General features: G+C 46.7%; 1 long non-coding RNA gene across 1 annotated transcript; it reads right to left on the bottom strand.

Moving 5' to 3' along the window:
- Positions 1 to 437: 437 nt before the first annotated feature.
- On the bottom strand, positions 438 to 7,183 carry LOC133208753 (uncharacterized). The gene is made up of 3 exons (XR_009724507.1): positions 7,068 to 7,183; positions 3,765 to 3,937; positions 438 to 978 (listed from the first exon to the last, which is right to left on the bottom strand). It is a non-coding gene; the product is annotated as an uncharacterized LOC133208753 (long non-coding RNA).
- Between the last annotated feature and the right edge of the window lie 452 nt (positions 7,184 to 7,635).

Here is a 7,635-nt window from a genome sequence, read left to right on the forward strand (position 1 = left end):
AGTAACAAGAAAGGATTGCCTAGGAAATGATCCCCAGGAGCGCATAAGGGGAATGGGAGTGCCTGGGTCAATTAGCTGGTGCTGCTTGGTGACATGGGGGACTTAATACCAGCAGTGTAAGTGGCTTCTGAGCTTTGGCCAACAGCCTCAGACAGGTCTGGCCTGAAAGTGCCACCAGGCTTGGGCAACAAATTCTGTGTGGTTTTGGATGCCATAGTAGGATTCATGCACAAAGAAGAGCCCTGGCTCCAGTGAAGGCTTTTCTCCTGTGGTAATGTGGTTGCATTACAACCAGGGAGTTTGCAAATGGGAAAAGGTACTAGACTTGTAGGGACCACAAACAGATTATGTATTCCTAAGTGGATGTGCTTGCTGGAGCTGCATGTGTTCATGCAGCAGACGTGTTCCTGGCAGCAATGCTCATGCCACAAAATGTCCTAGCTGCCTCACAGTTAAAACCTCTGCTGCCTGGTGGCGCTTGGTGGCTGCCTGTGATTGGAAGAGGTGGAATCTCAGGCTCTTGGCATCTTACATCATTAGCAAAAAAAGTGGTCTTCTTCCATACAGAGTTTTTATTCTCATCTTAAGCCCATAGAAAAGGGACTGATTCACTTTTCACAGGGAAGAGCTTCTGCCTAAGAGCTCATCTCAATCTCCCCTCTGGCAGGTTAAAATCATTCGCGTTGTCCTGTCCCTACTGGCCCTTGTGCAAAGGCCCTCTCCAGGTTTCTTGTAGGCACTGGTTCAATAGTTAACGTCAAGATTCATTTTCTTAGTCAACAATAAACAGTTTTAGGTCCCTGCTTCCTATTTTTGGAGTTCTGTTTTGGATACTTACCCAGACCAGCAGAGCTGTGAGACAGCCTTGAGCCTCCCTTGGGAGCAGGGAGAGTTACAGCAGAAACGGGATCCATGCCGTGGGCTCTGGAGACCTCAGTTCTCTCATCAGCAGAGAGAAGGGTAGCATGACATGAAGATCTAGAAGATACCCAATACTGGGGCTAAAACCCTTGTTTTGGCGTTTGATTATACAACAAAATGGGGTCTGAATGTGCAGCAACACAAGTGACATATGACGTGCCTTGGAGACAGCAGCTTCACTTGTGGTTTCTGTCTGCAGCAACCAGTAACCAAAGTAGTGTGGGTTTTGGGCTTGCCCCACGGCAGCCAGCTTCTTCACTGCTTCTCACAACTAGTGATTGTTTCTATTCTACCAGTACTTAGAGTATTTAAAAGTAAGAGGCAGAAGTGCTGGATGAGTGCCATTCTCTGATCTCTGTGTAACAGCAGTAATAGTAACTACTGAGAGGGAATAGCACATAAGAGCCCACTTAGGCTATTATGTATAGCTTTTCAGTGCCCATTGCAATGTTCCTTGCAACTAAGCAGCAAACTGCAGTAGATTTTACAGCAAAAATAGATAATGGGAGACAAAGATGAGACTGTAAAAGATGAAGAAATGAGCTGGGAACTTGTTGGCAGGGGTGCTTTCTTTTCTCCTCACATTTTGTCTGCAGCTTATGTTCCAGCACACTGATAAAGACTTAATGGGTTCTTAGGACAGGGGCAGCCTGACTCAAGTATCTCATTTCCATAGGATCCTAGGTGTCCCTGCCCATGGCAGGGGGGTTGGAACTGGGTGATCTTAAGGTCCTTTCCAACCCTAACTATTTTATGATTCTATGACCTTAAGATCATCCAGTTCCAATCCCCTGCCATGGACAGGGACACTTCACACTAGACCATGTCACCTAAGGCTCTGTCCAACCTGGCCTCAATTCTTAGGCTTGTCCTGTACCAGCTCTGTGCTGCTGCTGAAGCACCTAATGATCCCAAGTTCTCACTTGTAGGACAGAGCTGGAGACAGTGGCTGTGGCCAGCACTGCTCTGGTGAGCCTGGGTGTCCAGCCCCAGTGTGACACATCCTCAGATAAGCTGCTGTCTTCCCTAATGCAGTGCTTCCAAAGAACATGTTGCTCCAATGCCCTCTGCACAGGGCTGCAAATCCCCCCGTTGCAAGTCCTTCTTCATGTCCAATCTGCTTTGCTTAGGGATATAAACTCCCCAAGCTGTCACTGAAGACTGACTACACCGAGTTGGATATTTATGCTTTGCTTTTCTTCATTACTCAACGAGTTTTGGCTAAAGAGGCTGTTTTCCCCTGGCTGGTCTGGCTGCCTGCACACAATTACACTTGGCTATTATTAGCAAGAGTGAGCAGGGCTGAGTTTACAACTGTGCAGGAGCGATAAGCTCGAGACGACGGCGCTTCCTCTCCAAGGAGCTGTGTAACTCTGCTCCTCCGCGCCTGGAGCCATCGCCGTGCTCAAGACAGGAGGTGTTTTTGTTCTCTCTACAAGGATGCCCAGGCCGGGTGGTTTCCTTTAACAGATTAGACAGAATATCCCCACAATTTCACCCTCAGCATCCAAGGCATGAAAGTCACAGAAGTCTCATACCCATTTTTATGGCCTTCAGCCCAAATTCCTTAGGACCCCAAACCACGGCCATACTGGCTTCCCTGAACTAATCACATTTCTGTATTCACACTAAATCTGAATTTGCTTTTTCAGTATGAACTTACAGAGAGTGGGATAGATCTGACTCAGTGTTTCTGTACCTAAACCAACACACCCAGAGCTGCTTTAAGCCTCTGCAATACATTTAATCTGAGGGATCACATCCTGCACTGCTCTCACTATGTGAGTCTAAAGGACTAGTCCACGCATTGGTGCAAGCTTTAGATTTAGGAGAGATTAATCCCATAAGTCTCAGTTTTATGACTCTCATGTAGCAACATGTGAGAAGAAAACCTGCACATTGGAGGTGTGAATTGTCACCTTGTGCTGATGAGGCAGCAGCACTGGTGAAGCACAGAGGAAAGCAACAAGAATAACAGGTTTTAAAACTACAGCATAGGAATGAAAGGCTGGAATAGTGCATTTCTTACCCTAAAGAGCTGAAAGGAAGAAGTTTTAGGAGAAAGGAAACATAACTCTCACTTCATGGAAGGTCACTGTAAAGACAGCAATGAACTGTGGGTTATGGCTGCTGATGAGCTCAGGCTCTGCCACTGTAGGTGTGGGAACAGTCCTAGAGCTACCTGAGAGCTGAATGCCCCTGGGACATGACAAGAGAAGCTCACCAGAGACACCCCCAGAAGTCCCCAGACTGAAATCCCACAAACTATTAAAGCTCCTTTGATCTCTTCTTCCAAGTAAGCCTGCAATGCCAGGTTGTGAAGGGTTTAAGACCTGTCAGAGCGTTGCAGCAGACCCTAACTGTGGTTCAAGGCAAGAAAAGCAAAGTACCAGCTGCAGTGTAAGAGCCTGGAATGTTTCCTGTTCTGCTATCTTGCTTTCTGGTGATGCCAACAGAAGTTATGCAAGCCACATGCATAAAGACAATGGGAAAGGATGAGGAATCGATAGAAGCAGTTCTAAGAACACAGACCTACTCCTTGGACAGTTCCCAAAGGGCGAGCTATAATTATCAGATGGTACTCCTAGAATATTATATCTATTTTTTCAGGTGCCAGGCTTCCTGGATAAAGTATCCAGGACCCAACACAACAGGTGACAGAAGGACTCCTGCTTTCAAGGCCACCATTTGAAAGGAGTTGGACACCATAGCAAGCTCAGTGGTTATTACTGGAGTGAGACAGAGAGCCTCATGCTCAGAAAACTCTGATGAACCCCAGCACAAGATGGGGTATATCACTAGTGGAAGCTTCAGCTTTAAATAATAAGTAGAGAATTACTTACCTTGAAGAGCTGAAGTATAAGGTGAGGTTACAAAACAGATCACTCAAGGAGACACTACTATCAGTAGTAATAGAAGAAGCAGCAATTTCATAAGGGTTGGTTGGCATTTTCTTCCTTTCCTTTCTTCAAGCACGGGATTGTTGCCAGTAGCAGATTGCAAGTCATGTCAGAAGCTGTAAACCAACCGCAACTCTCCTTAGGAAGCTCTCGTATGGAGCAACTGATGTTACAAGAGACTTCACTTTCCCCTGAAAGGTCAGATTAAGAAAACGAGGCACATGACATCATTCACCTGCATCCCTTGTGATCCAGCCTTCACTTATGCTGTCTTGGGGGCTTGATAAAACCTACTTACATCCCAGTCAAACTCTGCAGGCATGAAATAGGAATTATCAACAGTTCTCCGATGTAAAAAAATCCATCTTATACATGCAGAGCGTCTCCCCTTGCTCCTCCACAACCATATCTAGCGAAGGATGTGTTAAATCTAGGATGGGAAACTCCCAGCATCATCAAAAGACAATGTCACAGAATACAAATTCCCTGCATACATAAGCACATCATGGTTTCAAGAAGGTTGGTCAGCTTATCTTGAGCTGCCATGAAAAGAAACCCACAGAAGCTATCACAGATAATAACATTTTGTGTAAACAAGAAGGGAGCCAGATCATTCCTGCTATGGAATGGGCAAACCAAGTAGTTCTTACTGTATATCCAACATGCCAAGTGCTGCATCATGGAATCACAGAATAGTTAGGGTTGGAAAGGACCTTAAGATCATCAGGTTCCAACCCCCCTACCATGGGCAGGGACACCTCACACTAAACCATGTCACCCAAGGCTCTGTCCAACCTGGCCTTGAACACCACCAGGGATGGAGCATTCACAACTTCCTTGGGCAACCCATTCCAGTGCCTCACCATCCTTACAGTAAAGAACTTCCTCCTTATATCCAATCTAAACTTCCCCTGTTTCAGTTTGAACCCATCACCCTTTGTCCAATCACTATAGTCCCTAATGAAGAGTCCCTCCCCAGCATCCTTATAGGTCCTCTTCAGATATGTACTGTGGTTGTGCATCCATCCATTCAGATGAGGGCTTGGGGGTAGATTTATTCTGTAGACCTTTTTTTTCAGACCAAGAAAGATCAAATAAGCCAGAGATAGAATCATGGAATGGTTTGGGTTGGAAGAGACCTTAAAGCTCACCCAGTTTCAAATCCCTGCCACGGGCAGGGACCCCTTCCACTGGAGCAGCTTGCTCCAAGCCCCTGTGTCCAACCTGGCCTTGAACACTGCCAGGGATGGGGCAGCCACAGCCATGAGCAGATGAGACAGGAGTTAACTTACTGAAAACTTTATTTACTTCTTCTGACACTGTGTAGTGCCAACATCTAATAAGGTCTTTTGGATGGAAGTTTCTCTTTGAGAATTCACCATAGTAACCTCTTAATTATGGAGACACCATTTATGAGCAGAATTCCCCTCTGAAGTCAGGAAATGACAGCCAGAGCATTTCTTAAAATGAGAAGTGAGAGGAAAGGATCCATGTCACTTCTCAAGCCTTTCTTATTTATCATAAAGAACCACAATGCGTTTGTTAATGTGAAAATAAACAACAGGAGATGCCAGGCAATACAGAAATGCTGACTGAATGAAAGAGTAAAGAAGGGAAACTGCTCACATGCAGCTTGAAATACCAAATGTGGTGAATAATACCTTTTTAAACTTTATATGTATATAGGCATCACTCACATAAAAGTCCTGTGACTTTGCCCATCACTGCAGCTCACCCAGAGACATGCACATCAACATCCAGAGTATATTTAACACAGAGCTTAGGTGTACAACAGCTTCCTACAGGAAACATTAACCTCATCTACTCAAGAGTAACAGACTGTGCACGACTGCTTGGTACCAGCAACACGAAGGGAGCCCTAATACTAGAGAAATCATTGAATCCCAGACTGGTTTGAGTTGGAAGGGACCTTAAAGCTCATCCAGCTCCAACCCCTGCCACGGGCAGGGACATCTTCCACTAGAGCAGCTTGCTCCAAGCCCCTGTGTCCAACCTGGCCTTGAGCACTGCCAGGGATGGGCAGCCACAGCTTCTCTGGGCACCCTGTGCCAGCGCCTCAGCACCCTCACAGGGGAGAGCTTCTGCCTTATCTCCAACCTGAACTTCCCCTGTTTCAGTTTGAACCCATCACCCTATCGCTACAGTCTCTGCTGAAGAAAAACAAGTTGCCCAGAAGGAAGTTACTTCCCCCAAACACTTGCTCTGCTGCAATTGCTCTTAAAGTGGCTTCTTCAGCTTCTGCAAAACTGCCCCTGGGACCCACCCTGACAGTGATGATTGAAGCTGTGTGTGGTAAATAATCATACAAAATAATCATACAAAAATGAAATGGTTCTTTGGTAAATTTACTCTTAAACATTTAGCTCAAGCTGGTTGCAAGAGATCTCTTCCTTTAAAACACTGATAAAGGAAATAGCTGCAAGTGTATGCTGTGACCAGAGACTTCCTGGTGGGTGATGGGGAAGCAAGAACAGGAGTAAATGCCAAGGACGACACGTTGATGTACAACATTGACAAACTGGTACAGCAAACCACATCTCTGATTCAGCAGAACATGTCAACTGCAGACTAGCTAGGAAGGAAATGGGATACCCATCATGACTTCTTTGACAGGTAGATGAAGACGCCCCGAGGCTGGAGCACCTCCCTTGTGAAGACAGGCCAAGAACATTTGGGCTGTTCAGCCTGGAGAAGAGAAGCTGCGTGGAGACCTCAGAGTGTCTGAAGGGGGGTCCAAGGATACTGGAGAGGGGCTCTTCATAAGGGATGTAGGCATAGGAGAAGGGATGATGGATTCAAACTGAAATGGGAGGTTTGGGTTAGGTATGAGAATTTCTTCCCTGTGAGGGTGCTGAGGCGCTGGCACAGGGTGCCCAGAGAAGCTGTGTCTGCCCCATCCCTGGCAGTGTTCAAGGCCAGGTTGGACACAGGGGCTTGGAGCAAGCTGCTCTAGTGGAAGGGGTCCCTGACTGTGGCAGGGGATTGGAACTGGATGAGCTTTAAAGTCCCTCCCAATCCAAACAAGTCTGGGATTCTATGAAATGGGTGGAGTAGTGCAGTACATAATGATGGTGGTTGGCCTACAAGCAGTGCCACAAAACTATGATTTTACCTTGTCTACACCTCTTCATGGAGGGAACATTTTAAGCTTGAGATACAGAACAAGGCCTTTATCGGTTTAGATCAATCATGTAATAATTGACTCTTCCGTTATCCATAAGTTACCTGGAAGCTGGAAAGGTGCTGCACCTCCTTCTGCAGGTGAGTCAAGCAGAAATGGCCTCGAAAGCCAGCTCGCTGCCCTGCCAGGTTGCCACCACAGATGTTCAGCCCTGAGAAACTGTCGTGGTTTAACCCACAGCCAGACAGCTTGTTACCCACTCCCCCCCTTCTTGCCCTCCCCCTACTCCTGGGGGAACGGAGAGGAGAATCAAAAAGAAATGCAACTCCCACGGGTTGAGATAAGAAGAGTTTAGTAACTAAGGTATAACACAAATCACTACTGCTACCACCAATAATAGTAATGATAAAGGAAATAACAAGGGAAGAGAATACAACACCCCATCACCAGGTGATCGATAACTTGCCCCCCCCAGCCCGATCAAGCACCGACCCATACCTCCTCCAACCCTGCCGTCCACCCAGCCCTTCCGGCTAACTCCCAGTTACATCCTGGGCATGACGTGCTGTGGTATGGAATACCTCTTTGGTCAGTTTGGGTCAGGTGTCCTGTCTCTGCTTCCTCCGGGCTCCCCTCCTCCCTGGCAGAGCATGAGGCCCACAAAGTCCTTGG

The sequence above is a fragment of the Neopsephotus bourkii genome, unplaced genomic scaffold (genome assembly GCF_033783945.1).
Source record: "Neopsephotus bourkii isolate Nb327-2 ecotype Australia unplaced genomic scaffold, CSIRO-AGI_Nbou_v1 NB_281, whole genome shotgun sequence".
NCBI lineage: Eukaryota > Metazoa > Chordata > Aves > Psittaciformes > Psittacidae > Neopsephotus > Neopsephotus bourkii.